Genomic DNA, 7,460 nt, shown 5'->3' on the forward strand with positions numbered 1-7,460 from the left:
TTATTAAATGTTTCTCTAATATATTTCATTATAGCAAGGGATACTTGTATTTTAGTTTGTACAACTTGTATTCTAAATATATTATAGCAAGGGATATTCTCATTCTCGGAGTTTCATGGATTCATTAAGATGAATTATATTCTAATTCTCGGAGTTTGGTATATCCATTAAAATAATCTATATTGGTACTAAATGGTACTTAGAGGAATAAATAAAATTTATTATTTAAATAAATATATATTATCTATATTTTTATTTTTTAATAATTAATTATATTGTTATAAATTTATTTAATTTTAAATGTATTGAATATTAAAAATATTTCTTTTAATTGTAATTTTTTTATTCAGGATGAATTTATATGGATTTTAAAATATAAATATCTAAAAATATAATTTAAAAAAATATTTTTATAAATATGTAAAAATACAATTTAAAAATTGTGTATAAAAAAAATGTGTATAAATATTTGGGGTAGTTTAATTGGAAATGAAGACTTACTGAACTGCAAGTCTTGGGTTCAAATCTTGTGCTATCCCCCGAGGTGAGAAGTTAGACATGATGAAGATGTAGTCCAGTCTTTGGTTCAAATCTTGTGCTATCACCCCAAGGTGAGAAGTTAGACATGATGCAGATGTAGTCCTAAGCTTCCACACTCAAAAAAGTAATATTTTTTTATATAAAATATTGTAAGTGGATATTACACTTATCATAAAGAATATATAAAATTAAAATATAAAAAAGAAGATTTATGGAAGAAACTTCTAAGATAAAAGTTACATGAAAGTGTATTTGCAAGTTCATTTTAAAGAGTATATAGTTGACATATCTTATGTAAAATCATTATATGGGGTAAATTAAAATATAAAAAAGAAAATTTATTGAAGAAACTTCTAAGATAAAAGTTACATGAAAGTGTATTTGAAAGTTTATTTTAAAGAGTATATAGTTGACATATCTTATGTAAAATTATTACATGGGTTATTGCAAAATAATCTCTCAAATCCAAATATCTTATTTATTTTGAAATTGAAAAATATTATAATAATTTCAATTGTAAAAATAATAACAAACCAGTTTTAAAATGGTTAAAAACAATATTTTTGAAAACTAATCATTCAATACCTTGATAATTAGGATATAGCTCAATCTAACTATTATACATTTTGAACTTTATTTTTTTTCTAAAATCTAATCATATTTTTAGCCAAGTTTTGATTTTTGGTTATTTAAAACCCATTAAAATATGACTCACTTTAACTATTATACATTTTAGACTTTCTTTTATTAAAAAATATACTCATTTAATTTTTTTTCCCAATTTTAAATTTTTTTTATGTTGGTGTTTAAAACCTAATGCATCCCATCCTAATAACCATAGAGACCATATTTGTATAATAAACACTATATTTATATAATAAAAAATGTGTTGATAAGCTTCATGGTAATGTAAAGTATTATAGAATTCCATTTGCGAAAGAGCTCATTATAGAGCATCATAAAACGTTAGCAAATTATATACATATATAAAATGAGACCATGTAACACTCATCTAAGAGAGCACTCTATCACCTGGATCCATGTGGATCATGATGAAGAGTTGTTCCATGTGATTCCATGTAACTTAATAGTATGAAATATTAAAACTCGCTTTATTATATTTTGGTGATAATTGCTTATTTGGCTCCTATTGTACTTTTGGTTGCAACTCAATTTACAAATTATTGAGTTACTGATGTTTGGTTTATTGAGCATTCTATTTTTTTTTTAAATGGGAGGGGCTAGTTCCCAGGAGAAGCAGAATGGGCCCTTTTTTAATTACATTATACTGTCAGACTGAGCTGACAAACCGTCAAATCAACACATACATTAGCTGTAAACAGCCGTCATATCGAGCAGGGAATACGCTGCAGCACTGGGGCGCAGCTCAGCAGGATTTGAACCTGGCCGGGGGGCGTGTAAACCGACCGCCCCGACCAATACATCGTGCACTCACGTGCATATTGGGCATTCTATTTTCCCAATAAATATTTTCCCAAATTGCTTTCATTTTGTTAGTGAAATTAATGATACCAGTGCAAATTGATTCCATTTGGCTAGTGAAATTGATGATACTAGTTCATCATTCTTTTATTTGTTCTTACTCCAAAATAATAAATCTTAGTAGTCATAGATGGGCTTTTAAATTTTTCTTTGTTCAAAACATGAAATCTTAGTAGTTAAAGATGGGCTTTTAAATTTTGCTCTGTTCAAAACATGAGGTAATAAACCATTGTAATGATTGAGTTATTAAGTATTACCTCCACCTATACGTTATTGTGATTCTTCCCTTTGTTTTGGAAGGATTTCTTCCCTTGTTTTGGGAGGAGGATAAGTATAGTATAACTAATTTTTATGGCAAATATAATTAATTTGAAAAATAGATATACATGTATATATATTTTTAAATATGGGTTTGGAGTATGTTTTAAAACTGTTTTTATTTGGTTAAGAGTTTCTCTTCTTCTGATGTAAAGAAACTAGTTGACAACCCAAGACCCAAAAGCATTTGGCAAGAGTGAAAGTTTGCCCCCTTACATACCACTAATGAGTCATTCTAGGTGGCATGAGTTTCCTTCAATAACAATGATGAGTCAACTTGCATCGTGGATAGCAGCCATAGATGGTTGTCTTCACAGTTAGTTTGACCACTGACTTATGATAGGTTTTTCCACTGTATAAAAAAAATGTTGTTTATTGAGTGACTTGTTAAATACAATGCAAGCATCTTATCAATTGCTTATTACAATTGGGCAAAATTATCATTGGTTCAAATTCCGCAAAATTCAACCCTGAGAGCTCCTTGGTTATTATAAGCACAACATAAATTGAATGTTGGTGCGATGTTTAACTCTAGATTGATTGAAATATTTAGTGTGTTGATTAAAATGACAGGGAACAATATGTTTTGTGAATTGGTATAAGCAAAATTCCATTTATCGAATTGTCATTTAAAATCACAACACAGAGTTTGATGCAGGAGCATCTGGTCAACAGGGTAAAGGCAGAGAGAAGGCAGACAAGGTTTCCAAAGAGGACTGAGGACACGGTTTGATGGATCGGCAGTAACACTGCCTTGGTTATTTTCTTTTCTTTTACTGTCGTTAGTATTAACTATGTAATGTGTTTTTTTTTAATTGCCAGAACCAAAGAAAAACAATAATGTGATAATTTTACTTTTAATTAGGAACAGTAACAAATTAGGTAACATTTCTGTTCTTGGAAACGACCATATTACGGTTGAAAAAATACAAAGACAAACAGAATGTGTCAGTTAGCAACCAACTGTAGAAACTAATGATATAACCAACAACAGTTATGTAATGAACAACTGTTTTTGTAAACAGAATTATAAAAGGAGCGGAATGAACCATTGTGAGGGTTCCGACTTCGTGTAAACAAACAAGAGCAGAGATAACAGAGAAATAAATATTCTGAGCATTCATATATATTTTGTTCAAACTGTGTGATGGTGCAGACAAATATATTAAGCTAGACTGTTAAGCAGAGCGTGTTTCAGGTGTTGCATTAAGAAAAGCGATAACGTGCTGGAGGAAGAAACAAAGCCAAGCACATACGACCGAACCCCAGGTATGCAAGATAACACACAGGCCTTATCGTTCATAAAATCACAGTTTCATATAAATAAGCTATATAGCCGAATAGGTACATTACGCATATAAAATCCCTGTATAAGTTTCCATTACATACTGTCCAAAATAGTAAAACGACTCAGGACCACAGACACGGTCACTAACCTACAGTGAACGAGAATGAATTTACACCAAGGCTCAACATCGTAATTACAACCAGAGAACAACGAAAGACCGACTCGAGAACAGAACAGCCTAGGGTCTGCACGCAAGTCCGACATTGAGGGTCGAAGAAACCCAAGAAATAGCTACCAAACAGCAAAGAAAAAGAGCTACCCGGGATTGCAGACTGCCGAGAGCATGATGATGGCAACCGTGCACAGTCCCACCTGCAAGTAAATGGGTATGGAAATGTAGTTAGGTCGGCAACATAAACAGTTAAAGAAAATATAAGGAAGAAACAAGAACACAAAAAAAACCCGAAGTCGAGTTTACCTGTTCACGGCACCAGGACCTCCAACCAACCCAGAAGAAATACCTGCCCACGAAGGAGCCGCGACATTAGCAACAGGAAAAGGAGCATACAAATAAATCTGGCATGGAACACTAACTTACCAAGTTTGCATGCGGAATTGCCAGCTGAGAACGCCGTCACCGAACCATCAAGAACAGAGCGGAGTCACCGAAAACGTTGCAGAGAAGCCCGAAAGTATCAAGGGAACAAATTGACAACAGAAAGGAAACAAACCCCAATCATTCACAGGCATCCACGAATTGTGCAGAGACAGAAACCTTAAAGAGCTCCAAGGAAAACGACTAAAGCAAACCAGAGCAATCGTTGAAAACCTAACAGCACAGCAGCGTTCTCGAAACTTACCATTACAAGCAAAAGACGCCGGAAGAACAGGCAATGTCAAGCACATAGCCGCAATCACAGATAGAAGGGCAGCTGGGCATCGAACCAGTGGAACAAACCATCCAGGGACAGAGAGCATTACAACCCACAAACATCAACCGGAGGTCACAGGCTCGCAGAGCGAAAGAGGAATGACAGCAACCGTGAACAGCAAAAGTGAATAGGCGCGAAGGGTCGAGAACCCTAAAACCCCAAACCCTTGCGAAATTTCCGAGGCAGACAGCTGTTGAGTGGAGGAAGGTCTGGGGTACTACCTCATTAAAAACAAATCCATAAGTACCGATTCCGCATTGATTCATACAAATAAACAATCAACCAACATATCATAACCCTTGCCACGGAGTGATACACCTCAGCAGACGGAAAGCCGGGATCACGTGGGCTGGCCCCATCAGAGTTCATTTGTTAATTTGGCAATCTAGATTGGATCATTGATTGTTGATGCACATCTATCCTTAATTTAGCAAATGGACAAAGCTTTTGTTTATTAAGTGTTTCCATAACATATTTCATTTCATTATAGCAAGGGACACTTGTATTATAGCTTTTACAACTTGAATTTTAATTATGAGCTTGGTAGACTCGAAGCTAAGATGAATCTATACTCATAACTTAGTTCCGTAGATCGCTTTAGAGTGAATTAAGATTTATTATTTTAATAAATTTTATTATTTAGATGAGTATATTATTAATATTTTTATTTTTTAATGATTAATTATATTGTTATAAAATTATTTAATTTTAAATGTATTAACTATTGAAAAGGATTAGTTTTTTTTAATTGTAATCTTTTAATTAATTATGGTAAATTTATATGGATTTTAATTTCATATTCCTTTACATAAATATAAATATCTAAAAATACAATTTAAAAAAAATATATATATATATATATATTTAAACGTTTCAAAATTATTTAGGTTAATTGTAATCTCAATTAATTAAAAGATTAAAAAAAAACAAATTATATTCTTTATCCAAAAAAGCTACGTCAATATATATAAGCTTCTAGATTCAAAACAATAATTTCTTAAATTATGTTTTATATATTGTATAGATAATTTTGAAATATAAAATATTTTAAGTGGATATGATCATAAATAATATATGAGCATAGATCCATCTTAAGTACGGATCTAACATGAGCTGAGAGGGATCAAATTTCTTCATGTGCAAACTTCTTTAGAGCGTAAAATACAATGTGTTATTTTTCATTGTTGCAATTGTATTTTTTAATGCTAAATAGAATATATATATGATCAAATAAACATTTTAACCATAAAAAAACTTATTTTTTTCATGATATATACGTAGATTTTTTAAATGATATGTAATGTATACTTTACATTAAAATATTTTACATAACATGTACATCCACTTTATGACGCAAATTAAAATAGTTTTTTAGTATTAACATATTTTTAAGTATATGTCAACATTATTTCGTATTAAAATATTTTATCAATAATCAAATTATAAGATTTACTCACACATTCTTTTTTACTTTTAATTACTTTACAACATATTCATTTTTTTTATTATAGCTGACATTATTTTTCTATTTAGAACATAATTTTTAACTTTTAGATTTTATTTTTATTTTAAAGGGGAATGGGGGGCACACAAACTTACACGTCCATCTCATACTGGTTGTAAAATGAGCCTCTCATCTCAATAAAATTAAAATATAACAAAGAAGGTTTAGTGAGGAAACTTATAAGATAAAAGTCACATGAAAGTGTATTTGAAAGTTCATTTTAAGAGTATATAGTTGACATAACCCATATAGACATCATTATATGGGTATCGAAAAGTAGTCTCTCATATCCAAATATCTTTTTTACTTTGAAATTGAAAATTATTATAATAATTTCATTAGTAAAAATAGTGGTTTAAAAATAGTTAAAAACAATATTTTTGAAAGCTAATCATTCAATGCCTTGATAATTAGGATATGGCTCAATCTAACTATTATACATTTTGAGTTTTTCTTTTTTCTAAAATCTAGTCATACTTTTAGCCAAATTTTGATTTTTGGTTATGTAAAACCCCTTAGAATATGGCTTAATTTAACTATTATATATTTTGGGTTTTTTTAATTGAAAAGTGTAGTCATTTAATTTTTTATCAAAATTTGATTTATTTGTTGTTTAAAACCTATGGGGCACTAGGATTGTGCATATTCACAACTCAAACTTGTGATTCCAATAAACCTCTATCAGATTTGGAAAAAGTAAACATATTAGCTAATGACTTTTTAGAGAAGAGGCACGTACTAAACATCAACGCTGCATATTACACTTCTTTTTTCTAAAATCTAGTCATACTTTTAGCCAAATTTTGATTTTTGGTTATGTAAAACCCCTTAGAGTATGGCTTAATTTAACTATTATACATTTTGGGCTTTTTTATTGAAAAATTCAGTCATTTAATTTTTTATCAAATATTGATTTTTGTTGTTGTTTAAAACCTATGGGGCACTAGGATTGTGCATATTCACAACTCAAACTTGTGATTCCAACAAACCTCTACTAGATTTGGAAAAAGTAAAATGTATTAGCTAATAACTTTTGACAAAAAAGGCAGGTACTAAACATCAAAGTTACATATTACACTTGCCTTTTGTGTTTCTATTGTGTCCTACACTAATAAAGACCATGTTTATATAGTAAAAAATGTGTTGGTAAGCTTAATGGTAATGTAAAATATTCTAGAATTCCATTTGTGAAAGAGCTCATTAAGAGAGCACTCCATCATCTAGATCCATATTTTCATCTAGATCCATATTTTCATCTTGATGAAGAGTGGTTCCATGTAACTTAATATGTATAAAATATTAAAACTTGCCATATTGTATTTAGGTGATAATTGTTTGTTTTTTCCTATTGTACTCTTGGTTACAACCAAATCTT

The sequence above is a fragment of the Pinus tabuliformis genome, chromosome 8, assembly GCF_031772625.1.
Source record: "Pinus tabuliformis cultivar Carrire ecotype Pingquan chromosome 8, CPIR1, whole genome shotgun sequence".
In the NCBI taxonomy this organism is placed as follows: Eukaryota; Viridiplantae; Streptophyta; class Pinopsida; order Pinales; family Pinaceae; genus Pinus; species Pinus tabuliformis.